The 25,896-nt window shown below is 35.6% G+C and overlaps 1 long non-coding RNA gene across 1 annotated transcript; it reads left to right on the top strand.

Annotated features, from left to right (window-relative positions):
- Positions 1-9,806: 9,806 nt before the first annotated feature.
- LOC145823518 (uncharacterized) lies at positions 9,807-10,647 on the top strand. The gene is made up of 3 exons (XR_014365801.1): positions 9,807-10,187; positions 10,285-10,314; positions 10,434-10,647. It is a non-coding gene; the product is annotated as an uncharacterized LOC145823518 (long non-coding RNA).
- The last annotated feature ends 15,249 nt before the right edge of the window (positions 10,648-25,896 follow it).

The raw sequence follows: 25,896 nt of genomic DNA, 5'->3' as shown, positions 1-25,896 counted from the left end.
CGTGCTGTGAAACTGCTAGGTATAAAAAGAGCTCTTCTCCAAGTACTGGGTTACTAGCAACGGTGGAGAAGACATGTACTCTTTTAGGCTTTCTAAGGCATGATCACATTCTTTATCCCACTCAAACTTGGCCTTCAATGCTTGGAAGAATGGTCGACATCTGTCTGATGACCAACTTATGAACCGGTTGAGTGCGGCAGCTAGGCCAGTGAGATACTGCACCTCTTTAACTGTGTTGGGCCTCTCTAGATCCTGGATTGCTTTGATTTGAGAAGGGTCTGCTTCTATACCTCGGTTGGTCACCAGAAAGCCTAGGAATTTGCCTGATCCTACGCCGAATGCACACTTGGATGCATTTAGGCGCAACTTGTTCTTCTTCAGAATCTGGAACATTTCACCTAGGTCCCTGAGATGATCCTTCTCATCCCTACTTTTGACCACCATGTCATCTATGTAAGCCTCCATTGTTCTACCTAACAATGGTTCAAACATCTTGGTGACCATCCGTTGGAATGTTACCCCTGCATTTTTTTGGCCAAAGGGCATGACCTTGTAACAATACAATCCTCTAGGCGTTGTAAAGGATGTGACCTCCTAATCTGGTTCATACATAGCGATCTGATGGTAACCTCTATACGCATCAAGAAAGCTAAGTCGATTGTGCCCTGCCGTTAGGTCTACTAGTTGGTCTATCCGTAGTAGGGGAAAACTGTCCTTCGAGCATGCCTTGTTGACTGTTTTGTAGTCCACGCAGACACGTCATTTTCCGTTCTTTTTTGGCACTACTACAGTATTGGAGATCCACCTGGGATAGTGCACTTCTCTGATAGCTCCTGCCTTCAGCAAGTTTCCCACTTCTTCCGCCACTATCTCGGCATGGTAGAGTGCTGATCTGCGAGTGCGCTGTATAATTGGTCTGGCAGTTGGGTGAACGTTCAATTGGTGACAGATGAAGTTTGGGTCAATGCCAACCATGTCATACGGCGTCCAGGCGAACACTTCGATGTTAAAGGTTAAGAATTCCATGACCTTTATTCTCTCAGTGCTGGACAAAGACGAGCCGAACAAAAGCAACTTCTCTGGGTTCTTTTTATCTATTTTTACCTTTACCAAGTCTTTCACTGCCTTCTGATCAGCTGCCTTGCTGACATTCGCAAATAGTTTATTGCTTTCTAGCTCTTCGACCATCTGTACAAACCCTTTTGCAGCGCGGTTGCCATTTACTGTGACAAAACACTGTTTTGACATAATTTGGTCTCCAAAGACCTCTTCAATTACTCTGGCTTCGTTGGGAAACCGCAATACTTGATGGTAGGTTGACATTACCGATCGCATGGCATGCAACTATGTCCTCCCCAAGATTATGTTGTAAGTGGAAGGGACTTTCAATATCTAGAATTCCACATGTTTCGTCATGGTTCCTGCCGTGATTGGGAGGATTATCTTGCCCACTGGCCACTCTGGCATTGAGTTGAATCCGATTAGGGGAGATGTTGCAGGTGCCAAGTCTTTTTCCTCCAGTTTCATTTATTTGAAGGTTTTGTAATACATTATTTCATATGAGCTTCCTTGGTCAATCATAATCCGCTTGATGTCAAAATTCTTGACGCATAGAGTGACAACCAGTGTATCATTGTGAGGACAGTATATCCTTGCTAAATCTTTCTCTGAAAAAGATATGACATTTGTGGCATTTGTTCTTCCCTTTTTGATGGTAGGTTGTGCAATTAATACCTCCCTTAAGTGCTCAGCCTTTTTGATCATCCCCCTGAGCTCACATACCCACTCAAGTTCAAATATCCCATGTATTACGTTAATTACACCTTGAGGTAGAGCGTCGACCGGCATCCCGTTTGGGTTGTTGTGGTTCTGGGGGGCTGGCCGTGTTCCTCCTTCTATGTACTGGTCCAGGTGCCCAGCTGCCACTAACTCCTCCAAATGTTGCCTAAACGGCGTGCAATTTTCAGTGCGATGCCCCTTTTCATCATGGAAGGTGCACCGGGACCTCTCGTCATAGTCTTTTTTGTGCTTTTCCCAACTTAGCTGGCCATCGGACGAAAGGTTCATTGCGTATCTCACTGAGAATCCGGTAAATTGGTTTTTTGAACACTGTGGTAATAGCAGTGCGAACTCTTAACCTAATTTTGTCTGGGTCCTCTCTGTTAGCTCGCCTGCCTCGCCCATTCCTGCTTGGTTGTTCTACCGTGTTGACTTTTGCTGTAGTCTTTTTCTCTGGCACTACTGTTGTGCCATATTTCACTTTAGCACGGGCGCTATCTTCCTCCACGCGAATATGTTGGTGCACTCTCTCCATTAAGGCCTCTATCGTGAGGGGCAGCATCATAGTAATTGAGTCCCTCAATTTGTTACCGACTGGTTGGCCTCATTTGTATTGTGCAATGGCGAGGTTCGTAAGGCAATCTCCAATCTGGTTGAAGGTTTCCTAGTAGCGACTGTTGTAAGATCTCAACATCTCCTTGTCGCCCATGTCAATGGAGAGTAACTGATCGATCTCCACTAGTTTTTTGGTGTTTGTTCTGAACCTAGTCGCGAACGCCTCTGCCAATTGAGCCCATGAGGCAATGCTGCCCTCTGGCAGCCTTTCGAACCAGGTTAACCCTAAGTCGCCAAGGCTAGATGGAAATAGGATGCACATTAGGGCCTCATTTCGCCGGTATACTGCCATAACCTGCCAAAAGTGGCTTAAGTGCATGTAGGGGTCAGACTTCTCTTCATAAGTGGTGAATTTGGGCTGGTGGAAGCCTGAGGGTAGAGGTGAGATCTCAATTGCCAGAATGAACGGCGAACTTTGTAACCTTGCTAATACTTTGTCTGCTAGTTCGTAAGCAAGGCATGGCATTGGCATTCTGACCTCGACGCTACCATGCGTCTAAGGGGCTAACCGCTGAAGGGTTGAAACTCTATGTGGGTCATGAGCCCTGGTGTCCTTCTTCCATCGGGCCCTCTCTTCAAGCAGAGTTCGTAAGTCAGATGATTTAGACAACTCCGTGTGCCTAAATGATGTCTGGTGCGTGTGCAAGGGTCGATAGTTGCTTCCCTCAGTACACGACCTCTCAGTTCTCGTTCTCTCAGACCTGGAGTAACGAGTCCTGGAAGTCTGCGATTGAGTGTTGCCTGTTCTAAGACTCCTACTTTCTGCTTGTGATGGTGTGGTATGCCTATCACGATCTTCCGAGTGGCGAGGGGGCGTGTTGCTTTTGCGCCCCTCTCCTGTCGCCACCCGTTTTCCTTTTATCTAGCGCTTCATTGACTCCATGTTTGCCGCCATCCTCCTTATTAACTCGTCCTGCTCCTTCACGCGATCCTCCAGAACTTGAGGGTTCATCCTCCGCCTCTATTTTTCAGGGCTTTGAGAGCGACAGGGGCTGCCGCCCCGTCTCTCCCTTGCATCCCTCCGGGGGTTTTGTCGTTGGGGTTCTAAATCTGCCATGGGAGAGATAGAAGGCAAACCTTCACGCCTCCCACCCCCCTCCGGGGTTTGCCCATCGATAGCTAATTGCGGCAAATCTTTATTGTGCGCCATTGCTTCCAACTAGAGAGGAAAGCTTGATCAAGAGGTTTTGTTCTTTGTGAAGCTTCCCACAGACGGTTCCAATTGTACGAGTACGAAATAATGTTCTCGTATAATCCTGTTGATCAAGTTTGCGCTCCTCCAAACGTCGTCGCTTTATTCCCTGAAAACACAAACGTGAGCTAGCCAGCGGGTGTGTGCCGGATACCTCTCCGATGCCTAAGTCAGCAAAATAGACAAATAGACAAAAGCTCTGTGTATTCTGAAAATCAAAGTTGTGTTACGTCTACATAGGTTTTGTTGTGAGCTTTTATAGTTTTTGCCTGGCACAAACCTAGTAGGACTCTTATTCCTCCATGTAGAGTCCTCCTAAGAATCACACTCCTGAAAGATAATGTTTATCCTTCAACACTCCCCTCACTGCTTAAACCAAGTGAGATGGTTTTACCTCGGTTGGATGACAGTATGACCGAGCTAACACTATCCCTTTGTCACACTTAATTCAGCGCCTTCACATGCAATGCATAGCTCGGCTCTTGTTTACTTGTACCTTGGTTTTGTCTGTTGAGATCGAGCTAACTACAGCAAGCTTTGTTCGAGCTAACAAGAGCAAGGTCCACCTTAAGAAGCCCAAACACCTCGGCTCCAAAGATTATGACTGAGCTAATTATTATCACTCCGACCGTGGTGACTGTAACCATACTTGGACCGAGCTAACAACAAAGTCCACTTTGCTAAGCCCTTTTTGCCGCGCCCCATAAAACGGCCCATCACTACGCCTGGGCCTAGCTCGTCCCTAATGCACATAAAAACTCCCTCTCATATATATATATATATATATTTTTCTAGTTTTCAAGTATGGATTATTTAGTAAAAAATGTCATTAGCATGAAATCTTGCCATACCAATAACTTAAGATATATGAGGATGATCCAATAAGCATAATCCCATAAGTATTATCAAGAAATAAAAATAAAGAAACACTATAAGAAAACCTGGCAAATAACACGGAGGTTTTTGCGACGGGGTGACTACCGTCGCAAAAAAAGGATTTTTGCGACGGGGTATAGTTGTCGTCGCCAAAAAAGGCTTTTGCGACGGCGTGTATCTACCATCGAGAAAACATGGACTTTTGCGACGGGGCGTATTCCGTCGCTAAAGATTGTAAAAAGAAATTTGCAGAAACATTGGCGACGCACGGTATACCGTCGCAAAAACGTATTATTAGCGACGGTAAGATGTTGCTGTCGCAAATGGTGGACCATCTGTGACGGCAGAAGCCCATCGCAAAATACTGTGGGTAAAACGACGTCGTTTCATTTGGGAATCATGCTCATTTACGACGGTTGAAATATGCCGTCGCAAATAAATAAATATTTGGTATCCCGCTTTTTGTATCCCATTTTGCGGTCAAAGTCCTAAAATCCCTAAATTCCTGAAATCTCCAAAATCCCTAAAATCGAAATCCCTCAAACCCAAATTGGTTCTCTCTAATCATTCCTAAATTCCTCAAACCGAAATCCCTAAAATCTCCAAAATCCCAATCCATTGATCCAACTATTAGAACCAAAATCCCCAAAATCCTCAAATCAAAATAGTGGTGACTGACGAGGGTGAACGACGGCCTTCGCCGGAGTGACGAGTAGCAGTGACTGTGAACGACGAGTGACGAGCGACTGTGAGCGACTGTGAACGGCCATTCATAAAGGTCAGTGCATTCCTTCTCATTCCATCTCCTGTGAATTTCTTAAACATGAAAAAGAGAGTGTAGGTATCATTGTATTTGTTCTTAAATCGTGATTGACGTGTTCGTAAAAAAAATTTTGTGTTTCATTTCTAATGTAAAGACAGCCAAACTAGAGATGAATACTAATATAATGGTCTGATTATGAGAAAGAAATTAGCAGTCCCTGCTTCTAGTACGTTGAAAATCAATAAAAACGATGACCATGGAGAAATTTGCTTCAGTAAGTTATTAGTCAATCAAATGTTACTCTATGACCAAGCAAAAAATTATGTAGGACCATACACCATATGCTTCTGGCCTTCAGAAGTACTTGAAGATTGGATGGTTAAGATGGATCAAATTTTTTGTTTAACATAAAATCTTGCCTCAGTTTTAACAATCTGTCAGAAATGTCAAAAACTCAAACATACCCTCAAATATGTTGAGATTTTTGAGGAAGAAAGTAATTTGCGATGCCCAAGCAAAATTCGAGACCTACTGAAAGCTCCAATTGTCTTCTGCGTGGAAAGGTACTGTTTATGGTTTGAGGCCTGTGCGAAAAATTAGTCAAGATTATACAGATCACTATATATATATAGTTTTAAAGGTCAAAGTTTAGCACAATTATGTCTAAAAGATGTGCCAAACTCTCATAATAAAAATTAGTTTGGTGAATTTATTATTATTATTGGTCCAGATCTTCTTTTTAATATTTGCAAATTGAATTAATAACTAGTAGTTTATTTTTAATTAAGTGGTATGCTTTTAGCCTTTAGTTTGCTTCCTCTGTTGTAAATGGTATCACATCATATATATATTTGAATAAAAATTATGCCAGGGAATAGGGGAGGCATGCGCAATTGAGCCATTTCATTTGGTTCCTTCTTCTCTGCACTACTCTCTCTCTCTCTCTCTCTCTCTCTCTCTCTCTCTATGCTTGCATTGCCTCCCAAGTTAGGGAGCTCTTCAAAAAAGCCATACATTACATACATTTTATTACAATGCTATAACATATATCACAAATAATTTATAACATTTATAATGTATCACTCATAACACATTTGACACAAATAATTTAGTAAAATATTTCTCTTTGCTAGTAAAAAAAATATTTTTCATTTTAACTTTCTTCTTTAAAAATGGGTAGCAGCGGCAGTGGTGGAGTACCTATGGTAGTGTGAGAGGAAGAAAAAGGGGAGAGATAAGTGTCAGAATGAGAGGACGAAAAAGGGGAGAGAGAAGTGTAATGGGTGCCATGTGTCCTATGCATTTTTTGCTCTGTTAGACACCTAGACAGAAATGGACAGAGTGTCGACATAGATATAGTTTATAAAGTGCAGGGTTTTAGTTGAGAAAAATTAAAAATTAAAAGTTTAATTTGTGATTAGACAAAACCATGGGTTATTTGTGTAATTTTCCCATAAAATATTTATTTTGTGCTTTGTTTGGTTCTTGGATTTGTAAAAGGAAAGAAAAAAAACATGGAGAAGATACGAAAATTAAAATGAAGTGAGCGATCTAAACATATCTGAAGACGAAGTGCCAGTCATATTTGTTTCCACCTTATGCTTCTCCACTGTGTGCTTCACAGTTTGCACTAGTGAACCATGCCTGTGCAATGCTGCCATATATGCCACTACCCCCTCCCTCACCTCCTTCCCCACTGCCTTCACCACTGCCATATTAGAGGCTCGTTTAGGCCAAAGATGAGCCCCAAATTTTCAGCTTATGAGGTTTTTAGTGTACTTCGGAACTAGCTTACAATCAGGAAGTGTCTATTTTGCTTCTAATGCGAGTAGTGGTTGAGTAACAACATTTTTGGAACATTATTGTTATCAACTTTGTTTACTTTCTTTGAACAGGTGGATGATCTGAATGATTGACTGTTATCTCCAACCTTGACAAGTCATTTTGAATGTATCTTTTTTTGGTCTTTCTTTTTCATATGCCACTGCTGGTGAATGATATAAGCACAATAAATTTAGTGATTGATCTAAGACTTATCTCTCTTGTCCTATTATCATATTTATTTGATGAAACTTGGCTCGGTCCTGATTTAGATTAAATCTCTGTTGCGTTGTGGTATTTGATGAGAATTAACATAAAAAATGTGTAGTCTGTTATTCGTCCTAAAGACACTTGTGTGCCTTGTAATTATATTATGTCTTGTAATTTACAGCAAAAGTTCAATTAATATGTGATATTATGTCTTGTAATTATATTTTTACCCTTACATCTCATTATGACTTACATTTGTTGTAATTATATTTTTTTCTAGGGCATATTTGTTTTGCATGTGAGATGTATATCCAAGTGACTGACATTTAAATATATTTATATATATTATTGAGAAGATTACAAAAGAAGTGAAGTGTGCATTTGAGGGAAGTACAGATGATGGATAAGAGTTGGATTGATTTGCCAAATAGGATGTCGAGCGAATACATTAATGGGATTGATGAATTCCTTGTGTTTGCCTACACCAATAGGGTTGAAGGTTCGATGATCAGTTGTCCGTGTAGGAAGTGTGAGAATCGATACCATCTTGTACGAGAGGGTGTACGGAAGCATCTGATTTTGAATGGTTTTTTAAAAAAATACAAACATTGGATTAATCATGGGGAATCTTACGTATCTCTGCATGGTAATCGAGAGAATGAAACATTAGCTAATTTAGACATTGGGGATGATATGATTGGAATGATACAAGGGGCTATGGGAAATCCACATGCTGGTACAAGTGTTGAGCGTAATGAACCACAAGGGCTTGATCCCCATGCATCTGAACCCCAGCTCGGTCCAAATGCAGAGACTGCAAAGTATTTCAAACTTCTTCAAGATGCACAAAGTGAATTGTATCTGGGTTGTCAGAAGTTCACATCTTTGTCATTCATTATTCGACTTCTACATTTGAAGGTGCTTAATCAGTGGACAGACCAGTCTGTTGACATGTTGATTGAGTTATTGAACGAGGCGTTCCCGTTAGGTGTGAAACTCCCGGACTCATATTATAAAGCTCAAAAGGTCATAATAGATTTGGGCTTCACGTATGAGACGTGGGATGCATGTCCCAACAGTTGTTTGTTGTTTTGAAACGAGGACGCCAATCTTGATAAATGTGTCATATGCAACAGTTCAAGATGGAAATCAAATGGTGATGGTGGTTCAAATGGTCCTCACAACGGTGGCAAACAAATAGCTGCAAAATAAATGAGGTATTTTCCTTTAAAGCCAAGGTTGCAGAGGTTGTTTATGTCATCCAAGACGGCTAAGTTAATGAGATGGCATGTAGAGGAACGAACTAATGACGGTGTCTTTAGGCATCCTGCAGACTCCCTTGCATGGAAAGATTTTGATCGTCGAAATATTGACTTTAGTAATGATTGCCGAAGTGTAAGGCTTGGCTTAGCATCTGATGGTTTTAACCCATTTAGGACGATGAACATAGTTCGTAGCACTTGGCCTGTTGTACTCATTCCATACAACTTGCTGTCATGGATGTGCATGAAACAACCATTTCTAATTTTATCTGTGTTTATTGACGGCCCGAAAGGACCTGGTGACAAGATTGATGTGTATATGCAACCGTTGATTGAGGAGTTGAAAGAACTATGGAATGACGGTGTCTCCACATTTGATGCATCAACAAATCAAATGTTTCAAATGCATGCAGCTTTACTGTGGACAATTAGTGATTTTCCTGCATATGCAAACTTGTCAGGATGGAGCACTAAAGGCGAATATGCATGTCCTTGTTGCAATAAGGAAACTACATCGTGTTGGTTGAAGCATAGTAGGAAACAATCATACTTGGGTCATCGTAGATTTTTACCTACTGGCCATAAATTTCGGAAGGATAAAGTATCATTTGATGGTAGTCGGGAAGTCAGACTCAAACCAAAATTGTTGTCTGGAACTGAGATGTCGCTACAATTAGAATCTGCGGGTATTTTAACCCAATACAAGAGGGATGACCTTAAGGAGAGGCATAGGAGACAAGTAGAGAAGGAGAAAGCTGGACATCGCACCCATAGCTGGAAGAAAAAGAGTATCTTCTATGAACTGCCATATTGGGAGCATAATCTAATTAGACACAACCTCGATGTGATGCATATAGAGAAGAATGTTTGTGACAATGTGTTATGGACAATATTAGGGGTTGCAGGAAAATCGAAGGATGGTGTTAATGCTCGGCGTGATTTACAAGAAATGAATATTAGAAAACCCCTACATTTGCAGTTAAGAGGGTCGAATAAAGCTTATTTACCACCGGCACAATTCACGATGACCAAGGATGAGAAAGATTTGTTCTTCAAATAGGCTGATATTTAATCAACATCAGTAATTCAATTAAGGCCAAGGTTGTAGTTAATCATCAGTTTCTTAATTTACTTTGTCTTTGTAATTGTATTAGTTCAATTAATGTCATATTATAGTTGATAACAAACTATTGTCTATGTTTCTAATGTCAATTAATGTTATATTGCTTGCAAATTATTATGGGAAGGAAGAGGAAGCCTGATTATCCTCAGCATATGATGTCCGATGTGGTACATAAGAAGACATCAGCGGCACCACCATCAGAGGAGGCATCACATCGACCACCATCAGAAGGGCCATTAGTGCCACCACTATCTGACCAGCCACCGCAGCGACCACTATTAGTGGCACCACCATTAGGGGAGGCATCACAGCGAGCACCATTAGTGCCACCGCATCGACCACCATTAGTGGCACCACAGCAGCTATCATCTACTCAGCCTCCACGCCTACCATTGGTGCGTCCACCATCAATGGCACCACCATTAGAGGAGGCATCACAACGAGCACCATCAGAGGGGCCATTAGTGCCACCGCATCGACCCCCATCAGTGGCACCGCAGCAGCTATCATCCCGGCTAGAGTCATCGGCTTATAAGGCATCCGCAGGTATATAAATTTGCTTTGATTTGTATGAAAATTATTTAAATATATATTTACTTGTTCTCATTACATATAACTTGTTTATTTTCATTGTATTTTTCAGACCCTTCGACTTCTTCACAGCCTCCCTCAGGTATAAGAAATTGATTTGTATTGACATTATTTAAATTTGCATTTGTTTATTATCATTGCATATTGTTTATTCTTATTGTATCTCGCAGGTCATGTTAGTTCTTCATCAACCTCGAGTAGGCGTGGTAGAGGATGTGCCAAGGGCATTATGGAGTGAGGTACTGGTACAAAGTTGGACATACAATTTGATGAAAATTATTGTCCAATAGGGCCTAACGTGTCTAAGTTAACTACTCAACTTGGCATTATTGTGCGAAATGGTAACATTGTTCCTCTTACTTTTCTTGACTGGAACACTGTGCCTAATGACATTGTTGATGCTATCTGGAAGGATGTGAAGGTAAAACTATATTTTTGTCCAAAAATTTAAATTCCAAAATTGTGTTATTATTATTTAAACTTTGAAATTGTGTTTTATAGGACAATTTGAATATATGTCCAGAGGAGTACAAGCTAATCTGCATGAAAAACTGTAACAACATATGGAAGGATCACAAGAATAAGATTAAGTGTAAGTATTTCAAGCCTAGAAGCGAAGATCCTAATTTGAAGGATGATGTTCCTTTGCACATTGTGCCAAGCCAGTGGGAAGAGCTTGTGGAGTATTGGCGTACTTCCGATGCTGAGGTATACAAATAAGTTATATGTATGATATGTAAACATACAAATCATATTTATATACTTACATTTGTTGAACCTGTTATAGAAAATTGCAACTAGGAACGCTAAAAATTGGCGAGCTCACAGCATAGCTCATACCACAGGGCGTACTACTTTCGCTCAGATACGGCATAAGGTTTATATTGTTTTATTTTTGTATATAAATAAACATTGTATGTTTGCAAATTATTTGGATTCTAATTTTCATATTTCTAAAAAAATGTAGATGACCAATAAGGGGGAGTCTACTAATAAGATGAATGTTTGGCTTATGACACGTAGAGCAGACGACCCAGAGGTTATCCAGACCTTGGTAGTTTCCAAACACCTTTGATTGTATTTAAAGTTTATTTTTTATTTTTTGTGTGTCAACCATCTTAATTTGGCATATACTTGTATGTCTTATTCAACATAGGATGAGTTTAATGGCCAACTCTCTAGGCTACCTGAAGATTGTCGGACTTTGGAGGCTAGGAATGCCATTTTCCATGAGTTGATAAGTCATGACAATCATGGATATTGTCGCACATACGGGAGAAATGTGCCTCGGACAGCAGTGTATAAAGATGGTGCTGGGCCATCACAGTCAGCACCCCACCCATCGACTATTGTTCAGATCACCCAGCAAGTTCGTGCGGAGCTAAGGGATGAGTTGAGGGAGGAGCTGCGAGCAGAGTTCTTGACACATTTACAGCAGCTGAGACCTGAGATGATGGCCTTTGTGTCACAGGAGGCAAGTGTGGATCCCAAAAGACAGGTTTGATATAAATTAAATTGTTTGATAGTTAAATTTTCACACAACATTATGTATAAAATTCGAATATGATTAACACATTATGCATTGACTATCATAGGCTCCTGATGCATTAAGTGGCCACCGGGCATTTAGGGAATCTGTAGAAAACGAGAATCCATATACACCACCACCAGAAAATCAGGTATAAAATGTATCTTTACATTCTAAGCTAAAATGTATCTTTGAATTCTTTGCATTGTAAGCTAAGAGACTTGTGGGAGAAGACGGGACTCAAATCGGGTTCTCGAATTAGGAGTTAGAGACGGATTTCACTCTAGGCAAACTAGTTCCTTAAGAAACTTGAATTCGAGGTGTTGATGCCCCAAAATCACCAAAAGGGGTCGGTTTAGCACGAAACTTGGCACACATGACCGCCTAGGCACGAGAGACATGTGGGAAAAGACGGGACTCCAATGGAGTTCCCGGTTTGGGAGTTAGAGCCATATTTTGGTCTAGGCAAACTAGTTCCTTAAGAAACTTGAATTCGAGGTGTTGACGCCCCAAAATCACCAAACGGGGTCGGATTAGCACGAAACGTGGCACACACGACCGCCTAGGCACGAGAGACTTGTGGGAGAAGATGGGACTCCAAGCGGGTTCCCGGTTTGGGAGTTAGAGCCATATTTCGGTCTAGGCAAACTATTTCCTTAAGAAACTTGAATTCGAGGTGTTGACGCCCCAAAATCACCAAAAGGGGTCGGTTTAGCACGAAGCTTGGCACACACGACCGCCTAGGCACGAGAGACTTGTGGGAGAAGATGGGACTCCAATGGGGTTCCCGGTTTAGGAGTTAGAGCCCTATTTCAGTTTAGGCAAACTAGTTCCTTAAGAAACTTGAATTCGAGGTGTGGACGCCCAAAAATCACCAAACGGGGTCGGATTGGCACGAACCTTGGCACACATGACCGCCTAGGCACGAGAGACTTGTGGGAGAAGACGGAACTCCAACGGGGTTCCCGGTTTGGGAATTAGAGCCATATTTCGGTCTAGGCAAACTAGTTCCTTAAAAAACTTGAATTCGACGTGTTGACGCCCCAAAATCACCAAACGGGGTCGGATTGGCACGAAACTTGGCACACACGACCGCCTAGGCACGAGAGACTTGTGGGAGAAGACGGGACTCCAATCGGGTTCCCGGTTTGAGAGTTAGAGCCATATTTCGGTCTAGGCAAACTAGTTCCTTAAGAAACTTGAATTCAAGGTGTTGACGCCCCAAAATCACCAAAAGGGGTCGGTTTAGCACAAAACTTGGCACACACGACCGCCTAGGCACGAGAGACTTGTGGGAGAAGACAGGACTCCAATCGTGTTCCTGGTTTGGGAGTTAGAGCCATATTTCGATCTAGGCAAACTAATTCCTTAAGAAATTTGAATTCGACGTGTTGACGCCCCAAAATCAGCAAACGGGATCGGATTGGCACGAAACTTGGCACACATGACTGCCTAGGCACAAGAGACTTGTGGGAGAAGACAAGACTCCAATGGGGTTCCCGGTTTGGGAGTTAGAGCCATATTTCGGTCTAAGCAAACTAGTTCCTTAAGAAACTTGAATTCGAGGTGTTGACGCCCCAAAATCACCAAACGGAGTCGGATTGGCACGAAACTTGGCACACACAACCGCCTAGGCACGAGAGACTTGTAGGAGAAAACGGGACTCCAATGGGGTTCCTGGTTAGGGAGTTAGAGCCATATTTCGGTCTAGGCAAACTAGTTCCTTAAGAAATTTGAATTCGACGTGTTGACGCCCCAAAATCACCAAAAGGGGTCCGTTTAGCACGAAACTTGGCACACATGACCGCCTAGGCACGAGAGACTTGTGAAAGAAGACGGGACTCCAATCGGGTTCCCGGTTTGGGAGTTAGAGCCATATTTCGGTCTAGGCAAACTAGTTCCTTAAGAAACTTGAATTCGAGATGTTGGCGCCCCAAAATCACCAAACGGGATCGGATTGGCATGAAACTTGGCACACACAACCGCCTACGCACGAGAGACTTGTGGGAGAAGACGGAACTCCAATCGGGTTCCCGGTTTGGGAGTTAGGGTTGGATTTCTATCTAGCCAAAATTATTTACTTAACTATCTTTGTAATTATATAGTAGTTAATTTTTTATGTTTTTTGTAATTAAAATATTAACACATAATTATATTGTCATTAATCATTTTTATTTTTTATTTTCAGATATTTCCTGAGTAGCAGTTTGCTTCTTGTGGAATGCAGGCGTGTGAAGTTTGTGACAAACTTTTGTTTTTGTAACCCGCGGAAGAATCATGACGAATTCATTTATTTTTGATTTACGTTATTTACATTTGTGAACATTATGTATGTAGTATGCAGCATTATGTGATGGGATAATTTTGATGATGTGTTGTTATGAATGGAAGAATACTTTAATTATGGATGAATTTTTATTTATATACAGGAATTTTTATATTATTATATAATTATCGGTTTTTTTTTAGTTATTTTCATTTAATACAGGTAATTTTCATATTTTTAATAATGGTGTTGCAGTTTTTTTTTTTTTTCATTTGAGACGGTATTATACTGTCTCAAAAAAGGTTTTTTGCGACGGTAGCATAGCCGTCGCCAAAGATATTGGCATTATTAGTTAATTGAAACAACAGGACTTTAGCGACGGCATCCTTTACTGTCGCCAATACTATTTTTAGCGACGGTATGTTTACCGTCGCAAATAACCATTTTTAGTGACGGCACTTTTCGGTCTCAAATAAAACTTTTCGCGACGGTATTTTTACCGTCGCAAATAACCTTTTTAGCCACGGCACACAGTGCCGTCTCAAAAAATTCAAAATTCTACACATTAATAGCGACAGTATTTTACCGTCGCTAAAAGGCACTTTTGCCGTCGCTTATATTTTGCGACGGGGTCATACCGTCGCTAAAGGCCTTTAGCAACCCCCTTTGTTGCGACCCCCCTATTACCGTCGCTAAAACCCCACTGTCATCGCAAAAAATCTTTTGAGACGGGGTTTTGGATATTGGCGACGATAATTTACCGTCGCAAAAAAGCAAAATTTTTGTAGTGAAAAAGAATAAGAAAAGTTCTATTCTTCAGTCTCCCTTGAGATCACCTTTCTAACAATATTTAACGTACGTGAGACAAAGTGTTACATATATCTTGAGATTTTACGAATATATATATATATATATATAAATTAATGTTTTGTGTGACTAAAATACTAGCCTATCATTCAAGTTATGCACGAGATAATTATAAATTTTTTTATTTATTTTAAATTTTTTTAATATATAAATTATGTTTTTAAAGATTTTTTATGAAAATAATTTAATAATCTTATCACTAATTATAGTGTATAAGAGAAATTAAAAAAGTTACTGCTGTAACTATGTACAAGCTGTATCTATAATTATTTGTATGATGGGATTTTAAATGCTGATCAGAAATTTTGACCAAATCAATAAATGTAGGCATGTGGAAAGACACGTGAATTAGAAAAAGTTAATAAATGTTGATTAGAAAATTTTGACCAAATCAAAAAATGCTGAGATTTTTTTTTAAAATAAAAAATTTTAAAAATTAAGATTGGGAGATTAGAGCTCCCACAAGGCTGGGGTTAGAAACCCCCTTTTTCTTAATACAGATATATAGATACTATATATTAAGCAAAATGGGATTTTATGCTATCTACCTACAGAAAATAAAAAGATTAAATTACATTAAAAAAAAGAACCATTGAACAAATTACAATTATCTAACTTCAATCATACAAATCACAATTTTTTTAATGCTATCTAACTACAATCATATTTTTCTCATAATAAAAAAAAAACTTTTAAAAAAGAACCATTAAAATGGTAAATAAAAAGATTATTTAGAACCATTGAACAAATTACAATCACATTTTTCTTTTTGTGAGTGTTTATGTTTATATTACTTCAATCATATTAAAAAAATCAAATTATAAACAAAAAGAGATAACTTCAATCATACAAATCGCAATTTTTTTAATGCTATCCAACTACAATCATATTTTTCTCATAATAAAAAAAATAATTGAAAAAAAGAACCATTAAAATAGTAAATAAAAAGATTATTTAGAAGTATTGAACAAACTACAATCACATTTTTCTTTTTGTGAGTGTTTATGTTTATCTAAGTTCAATCATATTAAAAAATCAAATTATAAACAAAAGGAGATAAGTTCAATCATACAAATCACATTTTTTTAATACTATCTAACTACAATCACATTTTTCTCATAATAAAAAAAAAAATGAAAAAAAGAACCATTAAAATAGTAAATAAAAAGATTATTTAGAAGTATTGAACAAACCACAATCACATTTTTTCTTTTTTTAAGTGTTTATGTTTATCTAATTTCAATCATATTAAAAAAATCAAATTATAAACAAAAGGAGATAACTTCAATCATACAAATCATAATTTTTTTAATGCTATCTAACTACAATCATATTTTTCTCATAATAAAAAAAATATATTTAAAAAAAAGAACCATTAAAATAGTAAATAAAAATATTATTTATAGCCGTTGAACAAACTATAATCACATTTTTCTTTTTGTGAGTTAACTTCAATCATATTAAAAAAATCAAATTATAAATAAAAGGTAACTTCAATCATACAAATCACAATTTTTTTAATGCTATCTAACTACAATGACATTTTTCTAATAATAAAAAAAATAATTGAAAAAAATAACCATTAAAATAGTAAATAAAAAAGATTATTTAGAACTATTGAACAAACTACAATCACATTTTTCTTTTAGTGAGTGTTTATATTTATCTAACTTCAATCATATTAAAAAAATAAAATTATAAACAAAAGGAGATAAAGGAGATAACTTCAATCATACAAATCACAATTTTTTTAATACTATCTAATCATCATCAATAATTAAAAAAATCAATCACAAATTAAGTCAATTTATAATTAAAAAACAAAATAATTTATTTTTCAAAAAACATAGTGAGTTAAAAAGATCAATCATAATTTTTTTTGGTCAAAATACAATCTAATCATCATCAATAATTGGTACATTATGTGACCGTAATGAGTACAATCTATTTTATTTTTCAAAAAACACAGTGAGTTAAAAATTAAATCACAAATTAAGTGAATTGATAGTTAAAAAAACATAATAATTTTTTTTCAAAAAACTCAGTGAGTTAAAAAAATCAATTACGTTTTTGTTTTCAAAATACAATCTAATCATTATCAATAATTGATACTTTAAAAATCATATCAAATCACAAATAGTTTTATACTATTTAACTACAATCATATTTTTTTCATAAATAATTGTAAAGAAAAACCATTAAAATAGTAAATAAAAGATTAAATCACATTAAAAAAAAAAATCATTGAACAAACTATAATCATATCACATTTTTCCCATAATAAAAAAAATAAATAAATGAAAAAAAGAACCATTGACTAACAACAATCATATTAACAAAAAAAAAGAACCATTGAACTAATTACAATCACATTTTTTTCTTTGTGAGTGTTTCTGTTTATCTAACTTCAATCATATTAAAAATAAATTTAAAATAGTAAATAAAAGGATTAAATAACATTATAAAAAAAAAATATTGAACTAACTATAACAATCATATTAAAAAAAAAAGTCATTGAACAAACTACAATTATATCACATTTTTCCCATAATAAAATAAATAAATGAAAAAAAAGAACTATTAAACTAATTTCAATCACATTAAAAAAAAAGAATCATTTAATTAATTATAATCACATTTTTCTCTTTGTGAGGGTTTATATTTATCTAATTTCAATCATATAAAAAAAATTAAATTATAATTTTTTATTCGCTAGACAAATCACAAATATTTTTATGCGCTATTTAACTAAAATATTAGAACAGTAAACAAAAGGAAAAGTCAAGAAGGAAAAAATAAAAAGAAAACTTACTGTTTGCATACGTGGTCACTGAAGTTAAAAGTGTAGAAGTGAGAAGTCAAGAAGGAGAAAACAAAAAGCAGACTCACTGTTTGCAATAGGTATATGAAAAGTTAAAAAGAATATGTGTATTGGAGAAGTTAAAAAAACTTGGAAAAATTTAATAAGTGCTCAACAATCATATTAAAAAAAAGAATCATAGAACAAGCTACAATCACATCACATTTTTTCTATAATAAAATAAATAAATGAAAAAAAGAACTATTAAATTAATTACAATCATATTTAAAAAAAAGAAGAATCATTTAACTAATTATAATCACATTTTTCTCTTTGTGAAGATTTATATTTATCTAATTTCAATCATATTAAAAAAATTAAATTATAATTTTTTATTCGATAGACAAATCACAAATAATTTTATGCGCTATTTAACTATAATATTAAAACAGTAAACAAAAGGAAAAGTCAAGAAGGAGAAAACAAAAAGAAGACTTATTATTTGCATACGTGGTCACTGAAATTGAAAGTGTAGAAGTGAGAAGTCAAGAAAGAAAAAACAAAAAGGAGACTCATCGTTTGCAATAGGTATGTAAAAAGTTAAAAAGAGTGTGTGTATTGGAGAAGTTAAAAAGACTTGGAAAAATTTAATAAGTACTAAGTTTTTTTTTTTCCAAAAAAAAATCAAAAAAATTAAGAAATTAAGGTTCAGATATTGGAACTCCCACAAAAATTGTTAAATAAGTCAAAAAGCCAACTCACTTTCCAAACGAACTCATAAAAAGAAAAATTCTCTTCCCAAATAAGACTTTTTAGCCACAGGTTAAAATAGTCAAAAAGCCAACCCACTTTACAAACGAACTCATAAAATGTATTTAGTGTGTTTAGTTTTAGTTTTTTAAATTCAATTTTCTAAAAATTGAGTTTTTTATTTTATTATTTTTAGTGAATATTTTTAAAATTTTAAGCAATTTTTTAACTTTTTTAGATGCACCTTACTTAAATGTATCTAAATAGTAAAATACGAAAAATATATTGAATTTTTATTTTTTTTTATTGTATTTTTTTGGTATTTAGGATATTTTTTAAAGATTTTTTTTCACAAATATTATACTTTTTAAGTATATTTATTCTAGATGTGTCTAAAAATTAAAACAAATTGCTTAAAATATTAAAAAAATCATTAAAAATATTAAAACACTAAAAATAAAAATAAAATAGAATTTTCCGAAAGTTATTTTTTGAAAATCAAAATCAAACAAACTAATTTTTTTTTTTTATATATTTTTTATTTTATGATGTACTGAAAGTGTGAGAGACGTTTGGTGGTTGATACTCAAAAGATTAAAAAAATAAATAACAATAACAATAAAGGTAAATTACACTTACCATCCTGGAGTTTGGATTTAATACTTAGGGCCATTTTGGAAATATGAGCTAAAAATTAAAAATTAAAAGTTAAAAGTTAATTTTTAATTTATTTTTCGTCATATCATCTCTCACATAAAATAGTGAAAAAAGTTAAAAAAAAACAAAAAAATCAGTTTTTCACCATGTTCACAAAACATCTGATATTACTTTTTGACGTTTCAGAAATTACACTAATTCCTTTATCATTGTAATTATTTACATAGAATGAAAATATTAAACTCATTCTCTCTCTCTTCTTATTTTACTTTACTTCTTTTATTTTTTTCCTTTTTATTACTTTACTTTTTTCTAATATAATTTTTTTTATTTTTTATTAAGAATTATTAATTTTTATATAAGTAAAAATTTATGAAATGAAGCTATTAACCGTAGGGATGAAAATATAATTGAATTAAATCGCAGATGGTGTTAGTGATTATCAAACGCTTGACGTTGTTGTGGGCCAGCGTGAACCGTACAGTTGAAATATTATTTGGTAGTCCCTGGATCACCACATCGGATTTGATCCCATTAATTGCAATTAGTCAAATAAAAAATATTAAATCTAAGGTGGACTCCAATAAAATAAAATAAAATAAAATAAAATACTTTCCATGGGGCAATTTGAGAACTCGGTAAAATGTCAATTTTTTAAACTTTTTATCAAGTTTTCATAAAAAAGCTCACAAAAAAAGTCAATTTTTTTGTTAAAAAAATTACAAAGTCACAAAATTAACTTTTTACCAATTTTTTTAAAACATTCTATATATTAATTTGTAATTATATTTCAATTTAAAATAGTAAATATTAATCTCAATCAAGTTATTTACGACAAATTGACATAACTATTGAACGTGAAAAAAAATCATAATTGAAGTACCTCCAATTGTGATTAAAAAATAATGGGCTAAAACCGTGAAACAATTCACTAAGGGTTCGTTTGGGAAAGACTTTTTGACTTTTTTGACTTTTTGTGAGAGAAATAATATAATGATTATGGGTTAAATGTGAAGTCTTCTTGGGCTAAAAAATCTATTTTGTCTTTTTGTGGCTAAAATAGCCCAAAACCCCCCCTACCCATTTTTTCCAAACGAAGCCTAAGAAGACACAAAAAAATTACACATGAGTACCCTCAATTACCTAATGAATCTACGTTCGAATTGAACTAAACTTAATGTGTCTCTTCTACTACTGTCTTCACATCGGAACTGCTTTACCCAACGCTGAATCCATAACACCGATGTCGAATCCACAATGATGAACCACTCTAGAATCCATCAAAGACTCAGGCTCAAGTTTTTTGAAATTCACTAAAGAGCACCTCTCTCTTTAGGTAGATAAACAAACAAAATCAACCCTTAATAGTTATTAATATGTAATTTGTTGATTGATTGATCACCTTCTATACATTAATGAAATTAATGTAAAAACACCCTCCAATATAGAGCACTTTGTATTTTACTAATTTTTGAAAATCTGGATAGGTTAAATCCTAAAAATAGCAAACAACGCACTTTATAATAAACAGAGCTGTGAAAACTGCCTGAGCACACACTTCACCGATCGAGCTGTGTGAGTAAAGGCGGTGCAAAACATATTGGTCAACCATTCGAGCGCAACATCCACTGTTTGAGCGGTGAAACAAAATTATCAAAAGTTCAGATTGCAGACACAGATATTGGATGATTCATTTTGTCACTCGAGCACAAGAAAGACTGCTCAAGCGGTTAAACCACTTTAAATTCTTGTTCACTTCGGGGGTAAGAAAGACCGCTCGATCCCCGTACATAGTTAACGAAGTGGCAAATCAAGAATACTCAAAATATGAAATGTTAGTATAAACTCCTCTACACAACCATAATTTAGGTTGGATTCGTATCTAAATATTCACAGTTTCCTTGAAACAAAGAAACGAATAAACTTACAATTAAAATTGTTTTTGTCAAATAAGATTATCTTATGTATGGTCAAAAATTACAAATAAGAGAAGGGATAATAATTACAAAAATAACGGTGCTATTAGCGAATGTGCCTTGATGCAAATAAATTCATAATTTCACTTACAGAAGAACAAAATTCGCGCCCTTTCATATTTTTGTAACTACTCTCATTTATTTTTTACTGATTAGGCAGTGATGCCCACCAATTTATGATGGTGTTTAAAAAATATAAAAATAGTAATTGTTAATTAGTCTGATATGATTAGAGGTAAAAAAAAAAAGGGACTAGATTGGATACCTCAAAATGAGTTATGCATAAAATAACATCTTGAATCTACCTATGAATAAACAGGTTTAAGTGAATTGAATAAAATTAGATAAGAAAAATGAACTTGGTCAGTTTTTTTACATTTCCCCCCCCCCCCCCCCCCCCCCCCCAATAAGTAGTGGATTGAAATGGGGGATGTGGTGGTGAGGTGGAGGGTTACGCAACTAATTTAAACTCAATTTTAATAAAATTTGCAAGATGCAACTCATTTATGATAGATTTAATCGAGCTTTAAATTAATTTTATTTAATAAATTCACAATTTCCAGTGAATTTGTCACTTTTTACTCCATTTTCTAAATATCACCAAATGGCGCTGATGGGCAAGCAAATAATTTTTCCCTCATAACTTGATATATTGAGTTCAGTAGCACATATTAAGAATTTTTTTTTTTTTTTTTTTTTTTTTATAAAATTTTACCAAGAACCATTTTAATTATTGATTCAGTTTTTTTTTTTATTACAAAAACCCTACAATATACCTAAATTACATTAATCGTTCATGTGCTTTATTGTGTAATGTGTCTCTGTAATTTTATTTAACTCAATTTTGACATTTAATTTATAATCTATCTCAATTTGATTTAATTAATTACAACAATTAATGCTTTTCAATGAAAAATACACACTTTTAGGATAAAATTATAAACTTATTTAACTTAGTGAGTTAATCTTAATGAACTTAGTAATAATTTTTCATAAAAAAAACTCTAAACAGCGTTGTTAATTTGACCACAGTGACACTTAATTAAAAATTAAAAATTAAAATTGACACAACTATAAATATAAAAACCAAAGTAATACAATGTCAAAATATAAAATCTAACTATTTAATTTGCTTTAAATTTCTTTTTGGGGGCTAAATAAGTGGGGCAATGTTGTGGTATGTAAGTTATAATATTTGTGAGGTTGATTGTTATAAATGTTATTACTCAATTTTATGAGAGTTATAATTAAAAAAAAAGAAAAAAAAAAGTTATAATCAAACACAATATAAAATATAATTAAAGAGTTTTTAGATCATAATCAAAATATTGTCATACCAAATATTATAATGAATTATAACTAATATCATAATATATATATATAGGGGCATTTATATACAAGTCCCATTTTGTAAACTTATAATCCATTAAGTCCTATATAAAATTATTTGCTCCTCCAAGTCCTATTAATTTTTAATAGGCCAATTTACTCTTCGAAGACCTCCTTACTACACACTCTCTTCTCCAATGCAAAAAGTCAACACCAAACAAAAGTAGACGCCGGACATGGAGCTGTTGGAGTCGCCGGAGTGCCCGGTGTGTCTGCAACTCTACGACGGCGATTCCACAACCCCTCGCGTCCTCGCCTGCGGCCACTCCGCTTGCCAGACCTGCCTCAAACTCCTCCCCCAACCCTTCCCTTACACCATTCGCTGCCCTGCTTGTACCCAGTTCGTCAAGTACCCCTCATCCCCAAGGCCCCTCCGCTCTCCCCAAGAACATCGATCTCCTCTGCCTCGCCTCTCTTCTCCAATGCCCAGATCATCAAAATCCCCAAACCCTCCCCCCCAAAACCAATCGTTGTTCAATTTGAGGGCTGTGCAAAGTCAGATTGGATTGACGTTCAATTTTGTTCAATGGGATTTTGCTGGTTTTTGGCTGGAACATTGCTTATGTGGATCATAGATGGAACCAACACAGATGCCACTGCCATTAGAGACACAGAGAGAGAGTGTGTGTTTTGAAATTGAGAACCTTCTCAGTTTATAATATTCTCAATTTTAATTATGAAAAAAATTGAGAAATTTCTTAAAATTGATAATTATAAATTTCTTAGTTTTGGTAATATTTTCAGTTCATACTAGAAAAAAAAAATTTGAGAAAATTCTTAGTTTTGATAATTATAAATTGAGAACATTATCAGTTTTGAAATTGAGAACATTCTCAGTTTTGAGATTGAAGGGCAAAACGTCTTTTTACCTGTACATGGGACTTATTGGTTCAAATTTTTTTTGATAGGACCTAAGCTACCACAAAATGTGTAGATAGGACTTTTAGGTAATTAACTCATATATATATAAGCAAATCATAACTCATAACTAAATATTATAAAATTGTAAGCAGGGTATGTATAATTTTCCATAAGAGGCCTTGTGCAATTCAAATTATATGTGTCCTTGCTAAAATTAAGGATATGATTTAGGCAATACCCTTAATTATGTAATTCTTTAATTATGTAATTTCTTATCAATTCCTTAGTTATAGGATATTTCTATAATCTTTTATTGTTTCCTTGTTAATATTTGTACTATATATATTGTACAACTATGATGAATGAAAAGACTGAGAAAATTATTCCACAATTGTGTTTGTTGATATGGTATTAGAGCTTCCTTCAATATCATTTTCTTAACCTTAGGAATTGAAGTAGGTCTTGTATTCACAATTGTTCTTGTTTTTTTGTTCATATCATTTCGTTAAAAAATTTTCTTTTAGTGCCATCATGACTGAAATAGGTGGTGCTAAATCATTAACGAAGACCGAGTCTGGTTTACATTTTCCAAAAACTTCCTTTCTCATCACTCCGGAATGGCTTGACGGTACCAATTATGTTTAGTGGTCTTTGAATGCCCGAAATAAAATCCGTGGGAGAAAACGTTGGGGGTTATATTTCGGGTACCAAATCTGTTCCATCAAATAAAAAGTCAAAAGAGTATGAAGAATGGAAGGATGGAAACTGCTTGGTCAAATCTTGGCTTCTTGATGCGATGACAAAGGATATTCGGTCTCTCTTTCTTTGATTGTCTATGGCAAAGGAGATATGGAAGGCGGTTAAAAATACGTATTCGGTTGATCAGGATACATCAAAAATTTATCAACTTCATTGCGAGGTATTTTCTATCCGCCAGAATGGAGGTTCTATTATTTCTTATTTTGGAAAATTACAGAAAATATGGCAGGAGCTTAATGATATTGATGCCTGTATTATGGAGTGTACCAATGACATTGCTATATACACCACGAAGGTTAATTCCAAACGCGCGTATAAGTTTTTGGCTAGTCTTGATCCTCACTTAGATGGGGTTCGAGGTCGTGTACTGTCGACAAAACCACTTTCTGATATATAGGCGGCTTACTCTACGGTTTGTTCGGAAGCTAATCGCCAAGATGCTACGCTTGGAGGAAATATTGGAGAATGGAGGGGGGGCTGTAATGGCTTCTTGGAAGACGACCATCTCAAAGAAGGATAAAAAATGTACTCACTGTCATGGTACTGGTCATACGGTGGACACGTGCTTCCGGCTTCATGACTATCCAAAATGGCATCCAAAGGGTAAGAAGGCATCTTATAAGGAGGCGGACTCTAATCCAAAAGCAAATCTAGCCACAACTCTTGCATTCACTGCTAAGTCTGGTATGTCTTTTCTAGAAATAATGATTAGATAATTGACTCTAGCGACCATATGACTTGTAATCGTTTCAGGTTTAATCATTTATTTTCTAAATGTTCCAAAGTCACTATTACCACTACTAATGGTGTATCATCTTCGGTTATAAGAGTTGGTACAGTTCCATTATCTTCCACATTAGAAATCAAGGATGTCTTATTTGTGCCATTATTAAATTGTTATATTCTTTTTGTGAATCAATTAGCAAAATCTCATAATTGTGTTGCTCTATTTTTCCCTACTCATTGTGTTTTTCAAAACATCCATACTCAGGAGAAGATTGGCAGTGGTAGACAAATGAGAGGGTTGTACTATCTTGAAGATAGATTCCACCATTCCAATAAAAAGGGGCAAGCTCCTATGGTAAATGGAGATTCGGTGAATAAGAAAAAAAAAAGAAATTTGGTTATGGCATAGGAGATTGGGGCACCCTTCCTTTGGCTATCTTAGGAGATTATTTCCATTATTGTTTCATGGCTGTAATCTTTCAAATTTTGTTTGCGAAACTTGTGTAAAGGCAAAAATTCATTGTATTACTTTTCATTTGAGTGATCATAAAACAGATTTACCTTTTTCATTAGTTCATTCAGATGTTTGGGGACCGGCCCCAATTTCTACTCTTAATGGGATGAAGTGGTTTATAACTTTTGTTGATGATTGTACTCGCATGACTTGGGTTTATCAAATGAAACACAAGAGTGATGTTTGTTCAATTTTTCGCCTATTCCATCAAATGATAACTACTCAATTTGGTGTTCCAATAAAATTCTTTCGTTCTGATAATGGTGGTGGATACGAAAAGAAAGAATTGATGGAATTTATGCACTCTGAAGGGATTATTTACCAAACATCTTGCACAGATTCTCCTCAACAAAATGGTATTGCCGAGCGAAAAAACCAACATTTATTGACAGTTACTCGATCTCTTTTAATTGGGGGTCATGTTCCTATTTACTTGTGGGGTGAAGCTTTGAATTCAGTGGTCTATTTAATAAACCGTACGCCATCCAGTGTTTGTAATTTTTGAAAACCATTGGATGCCCTTTCTGATCATTGCACTCTTCCACTGGTGGTGTTTTTGGCTCAACGAATT

Source organism: Camellia sinensis, chromosome 4 (assembly GCF_055761805.1).
Source record: "Camellia sinensis isolate YWXY chromosome 4, ASM5576180v1, whole genome shotgun sequence".
Lineage (NCBI taxonomy): Eukaryota > Viridiplantae > Streptophyta > Magnoliopsida > Ericales > Theaceae > Camellia > Camellia sinensis.
The sequence above is the reverse complement of the archived record's forward strand: the minus strand, read 5'-3'. Positions and strand labels throughout refer to the sequence as shown.